This window comes from Lichenostomus cassidix, chromosome 2 (genome assembly GCF_008360975.1).
Source record: "Lichenostomus cassidix isolate B80296 chromosome 2, HeHo_3.0, whole genome shotgun sequence".
NCBI lineage: Eukaryota > Metazoa > Chordata > Aves > Passeriformes > Meliphagidae > Lichenostomus > Lichenostomus cassidix.
The window spans coordinates 36,337,647-36,355,790 of NC_139482.1; the positions used below are offsets into that span (position 1 = coordinate 36,337,647).

Consider the following 18,144-nt stretch of genomic DNA (forward strand, 5'->3'; position numbering starts at 1 on the left):
GATTCTATGATTCTATGATTCTATGATTCTGTGATTCTGTGATTCTACGATTCTATGATGACTTTCATTCTTTGCATCAGAGAAGAAAGGTCGAAAATGTTGTTTTCTTTCAGTTAAATTTTAGCCATGACAGGGACTAATCTCAGAGTTGAAGAGTGGTTCATGGACCACTGGTATTGATGAGATTGTGGCTGGTAAGTCTGCATCAGTATGCAGATTTGGTGTAAGTCTTTTACATTAATGGATCATCTAAAAATTTGATTATAATGTTACTTGTTTGCTTGTGAAAAACTGACAGAGATTTCTTGATCCAAAGAGACAAAATAATATAATTTGTTCCACTGCAGAGAGATTTTAGTATTCAGTCAGAGAATAACAGAATGGTTGAAGTTGGCAGGCACTTCTGGAGAGCATTGTCCAACTGTCCTGCACAAGGAGGGTCACATGCAGCCAGTTACCCAGGAACATGTTGAGACGCCATTTTTTAAAATCTCCTAGGAAGATTTTAAAAAAACCTCTGTAAAATTTGTTGCAGAGTTCAGTCACCCTCACAGCAAAAAAGTGGTTTCTTCTCTTTATGGAACCTCTTGTGCTGACATTGAAAAGAGTAGATTTGTCCTGTGTGCACCTCCTCTTCAGGTATTTACATATATTAATAAGATGCCCATGAGCCTTCTCTTCACAAGGCTAAATGGCTCCAGTTATCTCAACCTTTCTTATATGTGAGGTGCTCCAGTCCCTTAACCATCCTTGTGACCTTTCATTGAACATCATGGAATGTTGAATAAAGAGAGTTTCTATTGATCTTGGCACTTTTACATGCCACAAAGAAGAACAATAAATAGACTTTCAAAAGAAATGTCCATGTGTTCTGCTGTAAAGAAGTGAACTCCAAGGCATGATTGGAAAAAGTTTCTCACACCTGAACTGAGTTCTGGGAAACATATAATTGAGTCATAATCAGCTGTCTTTTATTGGAAATATGATGTAAAGGACATAGCCAACTGTTTATAACATCTTGTATTTCAGTAGAGGTTCTGACCATTATTCTGATCACCATTACTCAATAAGCAAAGGACTACTCCATAAAGAGGTAAGAACTTCCAATACAGGCAGATGGTAGCTAGGCTGAAGAAAATATTGCTTATTAATTTTTTTTCCTTTGCTTCATACGGTGATTCTGCTATTGCAGGCTGGGTGCCAATAATTTGGGGTGGTGAGACATGGGACTAATAAAAATGTGTTCAGTTTATAGTTATGCTAAAATAGAAGCAAAGTTGAAAACAAGCAAAGTTGAAGTCAGGCAGTTTCAACTTTATAAACTTCCTTGCACTAGTTTAGAAATATTACTTGTGATGAAGCAAATCTGTTGGTTCTGGTGGGTGTAGAGCCCCCAGTGCAAGCTGTGAGATCTCTAGCCCAAAGAATCAATAAATCTTCTAATTGTGTCATGCCACGTCTGTGATTTAGACTGCAATATATTCTGTGATTTGTTTAATAAACTTGCAAGCTTAAATACCATGCGTTTGTGGGATGCTCCCCTGGGATTCATCCTTAAGGTTGCCCAAATGTATCTCCTCTTCCAGTGACCTACGTAGGAAGTGACATGAGACATGTGGTGGTTTAATTAGCAAAATGTTGGCATCAGATTAATAAAGAAGAGAATATCCTTTTCTACAGTTTCTGTTTCATATAAATATCTCTTGCAGAGCTCTGGTTCCATATGGCAATTAAAAGTACTTGTTAACACAGTTGTTTAGGTATATGAATAATGAAGGTGAATTTTCTCCAAGACTGAAAGAAGTAAGGATGGACAGACTTGTTAAGATGTTTTCCAAACTCACTGGTCCACAGATAAATATTCTTTGATTTTTTAAAGCTCAAACTTATATTTTAAGCTTCTAATATTCTCATTTCTGGCTGGTTTTTAAATTATAATTACTATTTTTAATTTGTTTTTATTTATTTTTGCACTGCTAAGGCTTACTTGGAAATAAAAGTCATTATTCCATGGAAAAAATCACCATCTTAAAGAAACACTCAAATAGTGATAGGAAATTTCATTATTTGCATAAGGTGAGTATGGTTTTTAAATATAGTGAAACACAGCATACTGGATTAAAAAAAACCACAAACGATAACTGTAGTTCGTTAATTCAGCTGAATTACCTTCTAACTTTGTAATCATCATCAGAAGAGAAAAAGAAATTTTGAATTTACTTACTATCAGAATCTTTCAAAGATTCTTTTAGTCTTCTTATTGTTTGAGAGGTGAATTGCAAAAGTCACATAGTATTCAATGTTTTATTGATGACAACAGAAATCATAGAAATAGCAAGACTGCACATTTATGCAGACCAGAACTGCAAGACAGAAATTCTTTAGGGAAACCTCAGTGAAGAAAAATCTTGAAATAAGATTGTTCATGTATAATTTTTAAATTGTCTTCCTGATTTGGAAAAAAAAAAATGTTTTCAGCTTTCTTGAGTCTAGGAAAGTACTGTCGTGCTTTGTATAATTGACACTAAGGTTGCTAAGATAAAGAACACTGGAGGTGAAACTATGAAGAATTTTTTTCATTTTTTCATTAGCCGAAAATTTGGGACTATCACAATCCTCACTGCATTAAATTTTAAATTAAATTATCCTTTGCTCTTCCTTTACTCATTTCAACTTCTTCTTAAAAGACAAGAATAGTTCTGTAATTTGTATGTCTTCCAAAGAGCAACTTTTGGCAACAGAAGAAGACCTTAAACAAATCAGAGACAGATCTTGACAAATAGACTAAACAGCCAGACAGAGGACTGAAGTTCATGACTGAAAAAAAACCTTTACTCTTCTCTATCTCTGTAAAAGGACATTTCATTTCATTGTTCATTTCATTGAACTTCTGTTACTTTTTGTGATGAGGAAGGCCACAGGCCCACTTGGAATTGAGTTGGAAAAGGGATTTCAAGGACAACAAGGAGGACTTCTACCAATACATCACCAGCAAAAGGAAGATTAGGGAAAATGTGTGGCCGTTGCTGAATCAGATTGGTGTCCTAATAATGGGAAGACACAGAAAAGGTAGAATAACTGAATGCCTTCATTGCCTCAATCTTTACTGCCGAGGTTGACCCTTGTAGTTCCCGACCTTGGAAGTAACAGAAGAAGGCTGAAGAAAAGAAGACTTCCCCATGGTTGGGTTGGACTAGAGATCAGCTAAACAGCCAATACCATAAAGGGGATGCATCCATGAGTGCTGAGGTAACTGGCAAACATTGTTGCTAAGCCACACTCCATCATCTTTGAAAAAGGATGTAGAATGGCAGAGGTGCTCAATGAATGGCAGAAGGGCAATGTTACTCCCATCTTCAAAAAGGGCAAAAAGAATGACCCAGGAAACTACTGGCCAGTCAGCCTCACTTCCATCCCTGGAAAAGTGATGGAGCAGATCATCCTGGAGGTCATCACCAAGCATGTAGAAGAAGGTCATCAGGATAGCATGGATTCACCAAGGGGAAATCATGCTTGACCAATCTGAGAGCCTTCCATGATGGTGTGGCAGTCTGAATTGATAAGGGGGGAGTAGTGGATGTTTTCTAATTTCACTTCAGCAAGGCTTTTGACACTGTCTTCCATAACATCCTTCATAGGTAAGTTTGGGAAATGTGGATTAGATAAATGGACAGTGAGGTGGGTCAAACACTGGCTGAATGTCACAGCACACAGGATCATGGTCATTGGAGTAGAATCCAGTTGGAGGCCTGTAGTCAGTGACATTCCCCAGGGATCCATACTGGGTCCAGTCTTATTTAACTTGTTTATCAACAACCTGGACAAAGGGATAAAATGTACCTAAACAAGTCTGCTGATGATACAAAACTGGGGGGAGTGGCTGATACACCTGAAAGCTCTGCTGTCATTCAGCAGGACCCTGATAGGCTGGAGGCTTGGGTGGAGAGAAACCTGATGATGTTTAACAAGAGCAGGTGCAGGGTCCTGCCCCTTGGGAGAAATAAGCCCAAGCACCAGCACAAGTTGGTACTTGACCTACAGGAGAGCAGCTCTGTGGAGAAGGACCTGGGAGTCTTGGTGAATGACAAGTTGACCATGAGCTGGCAGCTCCCTTGCAACCAGAAGGACCAATGGTATCCTGGGGTCCGTGGGAAGAGTGTGGCCAGCAGGTCGAGGGACGTGGCCCTTCCCCTCTATTCAGCCTTGGTGAGGCCACATCTGGATCTGTGTACTGTTCTGGGCTTCTCAGTACAAGAAAGAAAAGGATCTACTTGAAAGGGTTGAGTGGAGGGCCACAAAAATGATTAGGAATCTGGAGCATCTCCCTTATGAGAGACTGTGGGAGATGGACCTGTTAATCTAGAGAAGACTTAGAGGGGATGTCGTTAATGCATGTAAATATCTCAAAGGCAGGTGCCAAGAGGACGGTGTCAGACTCTTTTCAGTGGTGCACAGAGGCAGGACAAGGAGCAACGGCAATAAAATATACCACAGGAAATTCCACCTCAGCATCCAAACTAGACAAATCCAGTGTTCTCAGCCACTCCCCACAGGACGTTCCTCAGGGCTTATCACCAGCTTTGTTGCCCTTCTCTGAACACATTCAAGGACTTCCACATCCTAAATAAATGATGAGGACCAGAACTGCACTCAGTGTCCATGGTGAGGCCACACCAATGCCAAATACAGTGGGATGCTCACCTCTGCCTGGCCAGTGATGCTGTGTCTGATGCACCCCAGGATGGGGTTTGCCCACTGGGCTGACAGGGCTCCCTGCTGACCAGGACCCCCAGATGCCTTTCTGTGGGAATGCTCTTCAGCCACATCTCCCAGCTTGTGCATGAAAATTTATACTTGAGCCTCACATCAGAGTTAATTGTGGTTGAAAGCACCCCAATTTTATTTATGTTTTCTTGTTTATTATCAGAGTGGTTGAATGTCTTTTGTAGAATGTCATTTTGTTTGAGCATTCTCTTTGCATGTGAGGAAATTATTTTATTCTGCAAAGACCATGCACCCCAAAAGGGAAGGAAGCCCACTTGTTTTGTTCTTAAATGTATGTAGGTTAGCAAAAGCATTCTTCAAAGGATTTGAATGAGACTTATGGAACATATGCAACTTAATTATGATACTTGAAGAATACTTCAAAGACTGTGCAACAGGATATGGTCTATATTGTTATCTAGGTAAAACCATAAACTCAAGGAGAAACAGATCTGCAAGAATGATTTTCTCAGAAAACATGCCCTTATGCAAGCTAGACATTCGAAGCTAAAACATTGATTTAAAATTCTTGGGGTTAGATTTAATGACAAGAATAATAAAGTCCTCATAAGTCTTCCTAAGTTGTGCCTCAGACAGGCACAACATACCTTCCACAATTTATTTCATCTGTTCACCTTGTCCTGCTGTTACACGACTGCTATTTCAATTTTGAGCTTTGTGAACAGAGGCATTTCTGTGTTCTGAGCTCTACTGGTTAATATAACAGTTATTCTGTTATAAAGGTAAAAGAAGAATCAAATAATCAGATTTCCTTTTTTTTTTCTTTTCCCTTGTAACCTCCATGTTTGAAGGTAAATTCCAGAAATGGAAAGGTTAGTGTCTTCTTTTTACAAAGCGATTTTCATGGACTGACTCTCTTTGAAATCAATGGGACTTTCTGAGAATCATAAATGGCATTGGTAGGGAGTAATTGCAGGGTCAAGGAACAGTGTGTCAGAGCACTTACCTCTGAGATATTTCTTTCTGCTGATTTGTTAGCAGCAACAAAGACTATTTCTTTCATTTTCTTACAGCAACTGGGCCTTTTTAAATAGAGGAAGAAAAATAAAACATGAATTCATTCTTACTCAGATTTGAATAGAATGAATAGAACTAATGTATAATCTTCTTTTTGCAAAGTGATAAATATTTACAGTGTGTAATGAGATTTCATGTCAAAAATTGATGGTATTTATTGTGTTTTAATAAAACCAGATTTGAAAATCTTAGTTTTATTAAAGAAAAGAAGTGTTGAAAATATTGCCATTTTCACATTTGCTTTTTCTATGGAGACCTTATATGCAAAGACAGATTTTGAGCTAACTATATTACTATGGAAATCAGTTGCAACAGAGTAGAAATGGTATGAAATAATGAAAACATTAATACTTCTTTACACCTTGTTTCATTTATTTATCAGTTACACTCTCCTTTTTTTCTTTACTATTAAGACACACACATTTCAATATTAAAAATGTTTTCCTTCTCTTTTCATAATTTCTTTTCTTAATTCAAATTTCTGGAATTTATAACAAGAAACAGACATCTCATACATGACAGAAATATCAAAGTTAAGGGCACTGCCATGTGCAGTGTCCAACTGCTGCACAGAGATTTGTGTCTCAGTGAAGAAATTATTTTCAGCAAGGTGATGTTAGAAAGAAGCTGTATCCTCTCTCCTCAATGATGAGTCTAGTCATCAGTTACTTCCAAACTGATTTATGGCAGTACCTTAACAAATGTTGCCATTAAGTAATCTGCTAAGTCTATAGAGCTCAGCTTTCTAGGGGATTTAAGACACATTAGTCAAAATATCAGTACACAGGTGCTGAGTGCTTAAAAATATCTATGTGGTTCCTTCCATTTGTATAAAACTTTTAATCATTTAATGTTTCACAAATAGATGAAGCAGGTAATCAGGGTTGCTTTTAAAAGGCTAAAAACTCTAAGCAAACTCTGAAGTCATTCAATAATATTTAGTTTCCAGGTCATGTAGCTGCAAAATTCCTGTTGGCTGGTATTTTTGTTAAATTAGTAAACGATTTTCAAAAGGATAAATGCACAAGAACAGGAGTTTTTATTGTAAGTTAAAAATATAGAGGGAAGGTGAGGGCCAAATATAGTAAGACGTGAAATTTAGCCTATTTTGTGCAATAATGTTTTTTTAGATTGCATGTATGTAACATGCATGTCAGTATTAGCATGTGTAACTCTTTTGATCGGCATTTGTTCTTCAGGCAAAAAGAAAGAAACCTCTTACAGCATCCCTTTAACTGGCATGAAGCCAGCCTTGCTCATTTTCTGCAGCTGGCATGAAAATAAACTCATTTTCCAGAAGTGACCCCCATTATTTCATTTTTCCTAGCTCCCAACAAGTTGATGAGCTATAATACAAAGCAAAGCAATTAATTGTTATATGGCATCTTTGTTAGAATAGTAGTGGTGATCAGCAGTTGGGGAGGAAGAAATAGTCTTGAGCATGTGGTAAAATACAGATTTTCAGTGGAATAAATAAGTAAAATGGCTTCAGATAGAAGTTACACACTATTTAGTTATGGGTGGAGAAGGGAAGAAAGGTCTTATGTAAAGGGTTTGAGAGATTTCCCAATTAATTGATAGAGCTTTGGGGTGCTTTTTGGTTTTTCTTTTATGTTTGTTTGCTTTTTGCTTTCTAAATCTCCCTTCTGCACTTGAAATTCAAGTTTCAGTTTTGTAAGGATGGACTTCTAAGAAGTGGTGTTGCTCTACAGTATTGCTCTGCCATGGAGAATAAGAAACCAGAGCAGACAGTCACCCAGGCAATCAATATTAAATCTCCTCACCCAGGCAATCAATAACTCCCATGGACTGACACCAGACATGGCTTGGGCGTATCTACAGGGGAGCTGCACCCAACCAGTAGATTTTTGTTGCATCTCTTGTTGAACCTTTTTCCACTCTGTATCGGTAACTACATATTGATTGAAATTGCACTTGAAGCTCAGCCTCTCATCCTGTTTCAGCATTGCAAATGTGAGTCACTGGCTGTTCTGTTGGCAATTGAGATCTCTTCCTTCTTTGTCTCTCTTTTTCCTCAGTATTTCCCATACTAAAAACACATAGAAACTTCCAAGAAATTTTAACTTAACATCTTACAGACTAGGATCTTCCCTAATTCTAGTTCTGAACCATGGTCATTTCATGGGAGGCCAAACCAGGAAAATTCATTATAAAAAATAAGGTCATATAAAGCAAGTCAGTGAGGCCATTACTGCATAATCATTGGAAGTAGAGATTACAATTCAACTGTAAAGTACTGCCAAAGCTGGGAAACATGAAGGGAGAGATTTTACAGCAATGAATGACTAAGAATGACTAAGACAGACAGTGCTTCCTAGGCAGGAGGTAAGAGTAGGAGACCATTAAAGTAAAAATGGAATATTGCAAGCAATCCATTTTGACACCTGATATTTGTCAGAGATAAAGAGAAGAGCAGCAAGATGTAGTGCTGTTGAGGAAGGATGAAAGAGGCAATTTTGATCTGGATCATCATCTGGATTCCATGAAAATGACTATGAATTAAGTCTACTATCTATGTTACTTTAGAGGACACAGTAGAAAGGGGAAGAGCCTGAGGAAACAGGAATGTAAATTAGAAATTCTTTTTAGCAGCAGTATGACTAACACAGGTTAAACCAAATTGGTTTTAACAGGTTATTTTTAATCCTTGTCAGTTCTTCACATTCCCTTGCTACTGGGTATACAGCTGAAGAGTATAAATGGTGTGGGAACATTAAGCCAGGGACCAGAAGGATGAGAAGGAAGAGTTAGGATGTTTAAAATGGTGCACTTATCAAGACCACAGCTCATCAGGCTATAACTTTTCTGAGCACTGATGCAGTCCACATATTTTCCATGATCAAACAGAAAAAAACAATTACTTCAGTGCACATACACTGAGAGATGAAAGATAAATTTGGAGCAGATAAGTCATTTCACGAGAACTCAAGGTCCAAAATGCCTCACCAGTTATGAACATTTATCTTACTGATTAACTGCAGGTCTTTGGAAGGTTATCAAAAGCTCCTGAAAAAAAAATATATAATTTTTTTTTAAATTAATCACTCCTTCTGTTGTTACTTGCAGAAGGAGTTATCATAAAAAATAGTGATTTTATTTTTCTGAAGCCCTTTCTTAAACTACAGAATGAGCAAGGCTTCTGCAAAGCTGTGTCTCAAACCTGGGCTAGAAGGCCTTACTACAGGCATAAAGGAAGCAGTCGGGTGTCTACCTGCATGTGAGGTTCTAATTATCAGAGACAGCTGAACTGTAGCAGATGTGGTGGGTACATACTGTGTTTGGAACATCTGCCTTCTTGAAGACCATCTAAGAATGAGGTTTTTTCTCATGTTCTATCTTTTGATATACCTGGCAAATGCAACCACTCTGAACCGTTAACCACTTGAATGATGTGTACTTGTCTCCCATGAGTGACAATGTTTTCTCTCTTGCTGACAACTGTTTGAACTAACCCAACTCACTGCAGAAACATGCAAGTTTGTGAGAAATGTGTAAAGTCTTGGCATTGCTGTATGAATGTAGGAACAACAGCCACTAAGTGAAAGTGAATCAGTGAAGAAGTACCCCAGCAGCAACAATCTCTGTTTGGTCCTTAATTTCTTAGTAGAAGCTACCTTCCCAAGGAACTCCAATAAACATCTTGAGTGAGAGAAACAAATGAAAAGACTGATCTTCTGATTAGTCTGTGATGGAAAACGGTTGTTTCCACCTATGACAGAGGACAGCAGGAGTCCTGAGAGAAATGAGGGTAGACAAAGCTGTGCATAAACAAAATGTTGATGGAAGAGCAGTGATGCAGCCTCTTCCTTGAAACATGACAGACAAGAAGGAAGAAATATGTACAGCACCTCTCTATCAGGAAATCCACTTATGATAGATGCATAAAAAGCATCAATTGTTCAGCTGAAAACCCACAACAAGAACTCAGTTAAAGGTTACCCAATGGGGTAGCATCAGTAATATCGACTGCGACCTCCTGCTTTAAGGGAGAAAGGAAAAAAGCCTGCTGTAATTGGAACAGTACTGTCTATTAAAATGTTGTTAAATTTTGTTAGCATTGCAATTCTATTTGGGAACACAACATGTTAGATGTCAGGACTTCTAAGACACTAGTATGACAAATGACCTATTGTAAGGCTATAGCCTTGCAAACAATTACTGAGGAGAATATATGTGACTGGTCCCCATACAGTCTTGTGAAGAAAGTCACAAGAACAAGTCACCCAGATGTATGGGATTTGTAAATCAGAAAAAAACATAGATGGAGGAGATGACAATGTAAAGAAGAAGGAGCACACACATGTATATTTTATTTGTGAAAATATTTAATATAGTCAGAGGTCTATATTCTATGTAAGAGAAAAAAATAGAAAGTCTTTAATTGTTTTTATGATTTTAAAATATCTACTGATACTGAAATGGACTTCCATGTTATTGAAGAACATTTCTAGATGAGTGAAGACCCCACAACTGTCAAATTTTGGTTGTATGATGGTATATTTATAAACATATTTATAAACAGGAAGCAATCTGTAAAATTATGTTAAATCATCCACAAGAATAATTGGTTTATGTTTTCTGTAAAATATAGTTCATGTTGACCATAAACTGGGGAGCAGTGGGAAACTGTTTCAAGATATTTCAATATGGCTTCGATACCATTAACGATAAATCCATCCTAACTTCTAGTGACAAAATCACAAAGATGGAAAGGTTGTGGAATCTTTAGCCCACCAGTGAGATAGCTGGCCTACATATATCATATTCTACTGAATATCCTTTCCTTTGTTATCAACCTGAGATTCACCGCTGGATCATGGCATTGATCCATCAAATCTCTAATCTTTTGCCTTTTGAAACAGCTAGTACACTAAAAACATCTGAAATAACCAAACCAAAGACCATTAATTTAGTTAGCAGTGGTTCCTGTATTGATTCTCTTTAACCTTTCTTCTGATCATCTTTTTACACATAAGTTTTGTATTTTGTTCTGGTCTCTGGTATAAATCAAAACTAAGTCCATTTCAGCAAAGAATGATACAAAAGAGATCAGTGCTATGTGCTGAGATAGACAGGCTGACTGTCTCAGCTGGCATAAACTGGTGTAGTTGCAGGAGGGCTAAGTTATTTTACCCTAGATGAGAATCTCTTTATTGTGTCTCTCAGAATAAGCCTTTATTGAACCAAGCCCAAGGGGAGAAAGGGAAAGAAGAATGATGGAAAGAAGGAGACCAAAAGGTACCAGGGCAGAAGTACACAAAACCCTCTTCCCCTATCACTGATTACAAATTATTATACAAGCTGAGCCCCATATTGTATACTTCATTTACAGTAATTGTACAACAGCTGTATAATAGGTGTAGTTTAAGGTATGAGTGTTGCTCAGAGTGTAGCTTAAATGTCCACAGTGAGATGTGAATATGAATATGAATGGTCCTGACTGCATAGTAATTGGTGGTATTATGGGAGTGAATGGAAAAGCTACATATGGATGAATGGGTGGGGCTAGGGAAGGGCGCAGCACGAGAGACTAATGGTAGATTTTATTTTCTCACATAGATGGCTTTTCCTTTAAATAATTAGCCAGCGGCAGTAGAAGCAAATGAAAAGAAAGAGAAGTAGACTAGTTTGGCACGGTGAAGCTCTATACTCATTACATTAAATCATTCCAATTTCCCTCTCTTCACCCCACCTACCTGCCCATTGATCTATCCACATTAAACTTGTAACAAGTTCCAGCCTGCATGGGGAAAACAAAAAGGTTTTGAGCATGTGATAGTGTTAAAGCAAAAGCATGGCTGTGCAACAGACCTTAGAACTCTTAAAAAAAACAAACCAAAAGACCCCCAAAAATAACCATCCTGGAAAGGAATCATTCTTTTTCACACATGCTACTGGTTTATGTGTGTTGCTGTTAGGGTGTTAAAAATGAGAGGTGTATGCTGCTGTGAGGGAATGATGAGTCTGGAGTCAGAGCTAAGAACAAAGTTATATTTATTCAGTTTTCGTCTTTTGTTACAATAAAATTTGGAAAGCATTTTTCTGGCTTTGGTTGGGGTTTTTACCATCCTTTTCTCTTTATTATTTTTGTGAGTTCAACTGCATGGCAATCTGTCCTTTTGATCCAGCTGGATAAGTAATTATCAGGCAAGATTATGAAATTTTGATTATTTGGGTGGTTTGAAAAATTTATTGCTATATCCAAAATTCTCTACATGCAGAGCAAGAACTATACTTCAGGACAGGAAGGAGACTAAAAAAGCCTTGTGGATTATTTTACAGTATCCCAGATAGTCACTTATATTGAAAGTTCATATAAACTCAGAGGCTGATCCTGCAGATGTTAACACTTCAGAAAACTTGAATTCAGTGTGACTTGTTCACCCGGTACATGTGCTCATGCCCATGATTTTTTGTGGGCTCTCCCTCCAGCCAAATATTAATCTGATTTTGCATTATAGGTTGTAATGCAAAGCTGTATAGTAAGAAGTAGCAAATTATAAAACAATTGAAACTGATTGTATATCACATCAAGACAGAAAATATATCTTGTGTTAAAAACTTGACAGATTGGTGTTATGCATATTACCAATCCTCCAGGTCCTTGTCGTTTTGATCATCACTTTTTGTTTTGCCAAACATGATTTCCTACAGAAGACATTAAAACCAGAAAGCCTGGTATTGCATCATGCCACCTATTTATAAATTCTAAGGAATAAACACAGCAAAAATTAATTACAATTATTCATGTTCTTGAAAATGACAGTACATGATGAGAAAGAAGGGTCAGTGTTGCTCACTTCTTTTTTAAGACAATCTTTGTTTACCTAGTTCCCAAGTGTTAAGAGCCTGTATGGTACATTTGCATAGGATAACTAACATATACCACACCATTTTCACGTCTGCAAGTACACGTGAGTAACCGTAATTACACGTGACACCAATTACTCTATTACTTTGTATTAAATTATAATGGAAAATTCCACTAGAGAATTGAAGCCTAATTGCATCTTAATTTGCATATTTTTGCATATTAATTACATCTCAGATGAATAATAAATTTCAGCAGATTTTTAATTTATGCATAGACACAAAAACAAGTGGAGAAATAATTTACAAAAAAATACCAGCAACTATTACTTAGGGCATTCAACTAATTTTGCTTAGTTTAGCAAAACAAAACTTGGTTTGTTTAATATAGCATCTTTAGGCTGATTGCTGTTTATTGCACAATATGTCAGTTTTGAAGCACAGAGAGAAGCTGAGTCTTTTTAATAGAAAAAATAAATGTTAATTCAGAGCATTTTAAGTTGAGGGATTTTACATTTTTGAACAAAATGTTTAGAGGACATTGCTATTTAATTAATTTGAGAATGGGCTTAATTGTGATAGTTTTTTTACTTATAAGACATCTTATTTAGTTGCATTTTTTTAATGAAGGAATAAAAAATAGAATATTGAAAAAAACTTGATGAGGAGGTTTCTCTGTTAATCAAATGCGGAATGTTTTCTTGTTTAAAGACAGCAGTTAAGCCACTACAATTTTGATGACTATTAGTTTCAAACAAAGGGCACAATTAAGGCCAGGAAATGTGTAACACTTTAAATCAACATATATTTAAATAATTCTGGAGGTATTCTGTTTATTTCAGAGTCATTTTATGCACCAGAAAAATAGCTGCATAATCAAAATGCACAAAAAATGTAACTTAAACTTGAAAAGCTGTTCTGAACTTTAGAGGCAAAATAATCCAAGTTTCCCCCATTAAATTCAGCTAGACTACTCGCTTATACAAAGTTAGAGAGGCAGGAAAAGGCAGAGTCTATATCAGTGTTTCTTCTTTTTGGTTTAGCCATTCTCATATCCGTGTTAGAAAAAAAATATGTATTTTACAGGTCTCTGTATAATTTATTTACCAAAAAAAGAAATTAACAGTACAAATTTCACAAAAAGGCTTTGTTTCCATAAATTTCAGCCACATTATCAACCTACTTACTGCTTTTCAACCTAGTCTATGAAACCGAAGTCCCTTTACACTGTTAATTCATCCCAAACTCTAATCTGGTATGATGCCTTTTGTACCTGCTGCCTCAGTCAATCTGAGACTGCCTGCACAAAGAATAATTCTATTGATCATTTGCCAAATTGTACAAAGGGAATGGATGTCAATGCTCTTATAAATCAGGAGGCTGTCAAGAAGAATGAATATATTTGTCTTCTCGTTTTCTCCAAAAATAATTTACAAAAACCAAAACACGAAACCACCAAACCCTAAAGAAGCATGTATTTTCTAACTTGTTTTGTAGCTCTGCCACTGTAGGGGCTGGGCAGAATAGGAGGAAACTGTGTAATCTCCAAGAGTCCACTCTGTGTATCTTCTGGTGCAGTGGTCTGGATTTTACCAGTTGCAATGGTCTGGGAGATTACAAAAATGAATACTTCATAGCATGTGTTTACGTTGTACCAGTTATGGATCATCATATTCACTTGTCATGCAGGAATCTGATGAATACCGAGCTATTCTTTTTGTTTTACAGTGACACTTTTTAAAATTAATATATCCCTAGGAAAAGTTTTCTTTTTCCTTAGAAAGAACTGAATGTAGCAAATGTGTTCTTGTTATGATGTCTATTGCTATCATGTCTCTGGTTTCTGGTATCAGGCGCCTGTCACTTGGTTCCATCTGCATAGCACACCAAATCCTATTAGTAGCACCATCTTTAGTACCCTTCTTGTTAAAAAGTTAAAACAGTTTAGCTTTCAAAAATAACATTCTAATGAGGATCGGGATTGTCCTTTTACGTTCTGAACATCCCATTTGGCAGGGTTCAGATAAGCAGAGGGAAATTGCGCTGAATGAAGTGGGGATATGAACCTTCAACTGTTAAACAATAGTTCCCTCTCATGGACGTTGGAAGCTACCACAGTTTGCAAAATGTGGCTGGAGAGCGTCAGCATTTAAAAAAAAATTATATTTTGCTTCTTCCATGTTCCAAATATGAGATATTTGCTTATAGAAGGGAGAAGAAATTGTCCATTCAACACTCACTATTACCCAAGTCTGTGGCAAATGCAGGTGGGAATGCAAGGTCTTTTTTACACCACTTTGCAAGCACATGCACTTTTTATTTTCTCTTTTTCTGTAAGGTATTTAAACTGGGATAATAGATACTTATCAGGAAGTTTATAATAATATTATGTATTGTTTATTCAGTCCTCAGCATAATGGAAAAATTTAGGATTTCAACTCTGTAAAATGCAAGTTAGTTTAAATAATTTGGTCAAACGAGATTATAATGGATCATATATTTTGTAGTTATACTTAACATCAGTCCTTGATATCTTGAGATAGGGTTTGATCCTGCAAGACAGTAAAACCTGGATCTCCTTTTGGAATTTGGAAATGGAAAGCAATCCCTATGATCTGCATGGATGTGAGAATTTTTTTCCCACGGCACCTTCCTTCTCCCTTTCGCTGCCATATTTCAGAGAAAGGTTATCTACTTTTCTTTTCCTTAAATTGGCGTTATTTAATTCTTATGCTGCCTGTTTCTGAAATATTATGTTGCTTTTTCCCTTACCAGTTAAGTACCACACAGGACATCACACAGAAAGCAGAAGAGAATTTATGAGTTTATTTTCTGTATTTACTTGTCCTAACAAAATGCCTTTTAATCCTCGGCAAATCTATTTGGGCTTTGAATATTAACATTCTCCTGCTTTATTTTGGAAATCAAGACCAGGTTGGAATTGCACTCTTGCAGAGATGTGTTTCAAAATCCGTTTTTTCTCTTTCAGAAAGCATAGTTCAATCAACCAGTTTAGCAAATGCATATACAAAAGGCAGCGGACAGATGACAAGTGACATTTTTCCTAAATACAATTTTCAGTATTCGACCTACATCAAGACAACCAGGGTATGCTACTCCTAACATTCCAAATTTATCTTGGTACAAGCCATTCTTGCAGATGTCAACAAAAATCAGTCTTAATTTCAGAATTGCAAAAGACATAACGAAATTTTTAAAATTAGGTTGGAAACAGAAATTATTTATCCACTGATTTATTCTAGCATCTTAAAATGTTTTGTAAAAATTTTTTCTAAAAATCCAACACAGTTTTCAAAATGAACTGCTTGTGAGGGGGGGATTCTATTGTGGCATATGTTAAAATATTTTTGTTAATTTTCCAAAGTGTAAAAAATTTGCAGGGAAAAATAAATGGTGTGATTATTTTAATGTAAATTTCAAAATTGAAGGATTGGATAAAATTTTAAAATCAGTCATTCAAATGCTTTTGCCATTTGTAATATAATATCATTCCTGAATCTATGTAATGTTTGTAAAAACATATTTCATGTACAAAACAGGAAAATAATAGTGGAAAAGACATGATTCTGAAAGTCATATCATAGGGCTGTGTGCAGGCACAAGATACTGATTCAAAGGCTTGAGGAATAATTTCTACTGTTTGTCTATAAAGCATGTAAGAAGGTGTGTCAATGCTTATCCAAACTGCTTTATCCTTGTTCTGATTAACTCAAAATTAGAAGTTAATTCTTGGCTTCTTTTCAGAAGGTGAGCTCCAAGTATCAGTTCCCACATTTATATGATGTGGATGCCTAGCTTCAGGGAAATGAGTTAGAATAACAGCTCATTTCACACAGAAGTATCATACATATAACTGAATCCTAATTTCCCTCCTTTTTAACTCTAATTGCCCCATTTCACTGTACTGTGCACCTGTAATACTAGAGATAAATAGGCTTCTTTGAGGCTGTAATGGTAATTTTTGTCATCCCTGTCCACTTCCAGGAGCAACAGAAGATCTCTGTTTCCACTAGCAACAGAAAATGAAAAAGATGAATTGCAAATCTGATGCAGCCATGCCTTGTGTAGGCATGATCTTGCCCAAGTGGCCAAGCTGGAATGACCCCAATGAATTCTAAAATTCAGCACTTGTCCGATATGTTTCAAATTAGGTGTGTTACTGTGTTTTCTTCAATTATTGTATGTTAGATACCAGGAATTTGGGTCTTTTGTTCTCATGTGCAATGCAAGGTTGTTGAAGGGTAAACTGAATTTACATCACAAAATATAAATCTATAAATTTTGCAGTCCCAAGATTATAGCAGCCAAGTGTGAGCTGTACGGTCAGGGACTGGCTGCTAAGCCTTGAAGCAAAGTAGACCTAGGTCTCAGATCCCCAACAGGAGCAGTAGTATCCTAGAAAGCTGAGCTGTTTTTGTGTGTCTACAGTGGATTAGATTAGGACCCGTGATATGGTGGCTGTAGGATGGTCTTTTCCATCACAATCTCCTCTATCCCACAGAGAGAGTGAATCTGCAGTTTTGACTACACAGGGCTCTCTCCATCCTGTTTGGACCACCTCAGCCTTCATCTATGTGTTTATTTTTCCATAGTTGAGCATCCTGACTTTGAGCTAATACTAATCTGTCAGCTTTGGGAGTTGTAAAAATTTGTAATAACTCACTGCTGAGATGCCTGGTGGTGGGTCTGGTGTGAATAATACGACAATTACAGTTACATGCTTATCCAGGTGCAGGGAAATGCAGGAAACTTTTAGTTAAATATCTGAATATAAGGCAGAAAATGCTATAGAGATTTCAGGTAATCTTTTGTTTTCATTTATTGCTTTGGGGTATGTATGTGTTTCATTTTCATGTGTATTTAAAACAGTTTTGCACTTTGTTATATCATTCAGGAAAGCTTGGAAGTAGAAACAGGAGAAAGAGATACTGAAATAAAACAGATCCATTTCTCTCCCTTACAAACAGATATAAAGAATCAAATTCATGTGCTGAACTGATTGCTGTTGTGACGTGATTTTCTTTGACAATTTTTCATTTATTTACTTGCAAAGGAGAGCATAGCAGGAAAACAACACTTCTGTCCTATTTAGTTAGAGATTTGGAAGGAATACTCAAAGTGCAAGACAAGAAGATATGAGTGTCTCTGAAACGAGTGGATGTTACTTCAGTCTTCGGAGACCTTGGGTCTACTCTTTTCCTTAAATTAGACTCTCATTCCTTATTCATAAGATTGCCATTTTCCATCCCCGCTTATGCTTTCAAATCTCAACTTTGAAAAGGCAAGATTTGCTGAGTCAGTGACTTTAACTGGGGTGGCTCAATATTTTCCTTTTCCTTGTATTTTTTTATTTGTAGCACCCATGAATGTTAATCAGGATGGGAAGGTATTGGGGAAATCCTAGCCTTTCTCTAAATCAGCGAAGTATTAGCTGCAGAAGAAAAATCACAGTGTGATTTATAGCTGCCAAAACATTTTTGGGTTACTAAG

General features: G+C 36.7%; 1 long non-coding RNA gene across 1 annotated transcript; it reads left to right on the forward strand.

Moving 5' to 3' along the window:
- The first annotated feature begins 81 nt into the window (after nt 1-81).
- LOC146441150 (uncharacterized) lies at nt 82-16,796 on the forward strand. The gene is made up of 4 exons (XR_014850405.1): nt 82-194; nt 10,990-11,061; nt 15,623-15,741; nt 16,639-16,796. It is a non-coding gene; the product is annotated as an uncharacterized LOC146441150 (long non-coding RNA).
- The last annotated feature ends 1,348 nt before the right edge of the window (nt 16,797-18,144 follow it).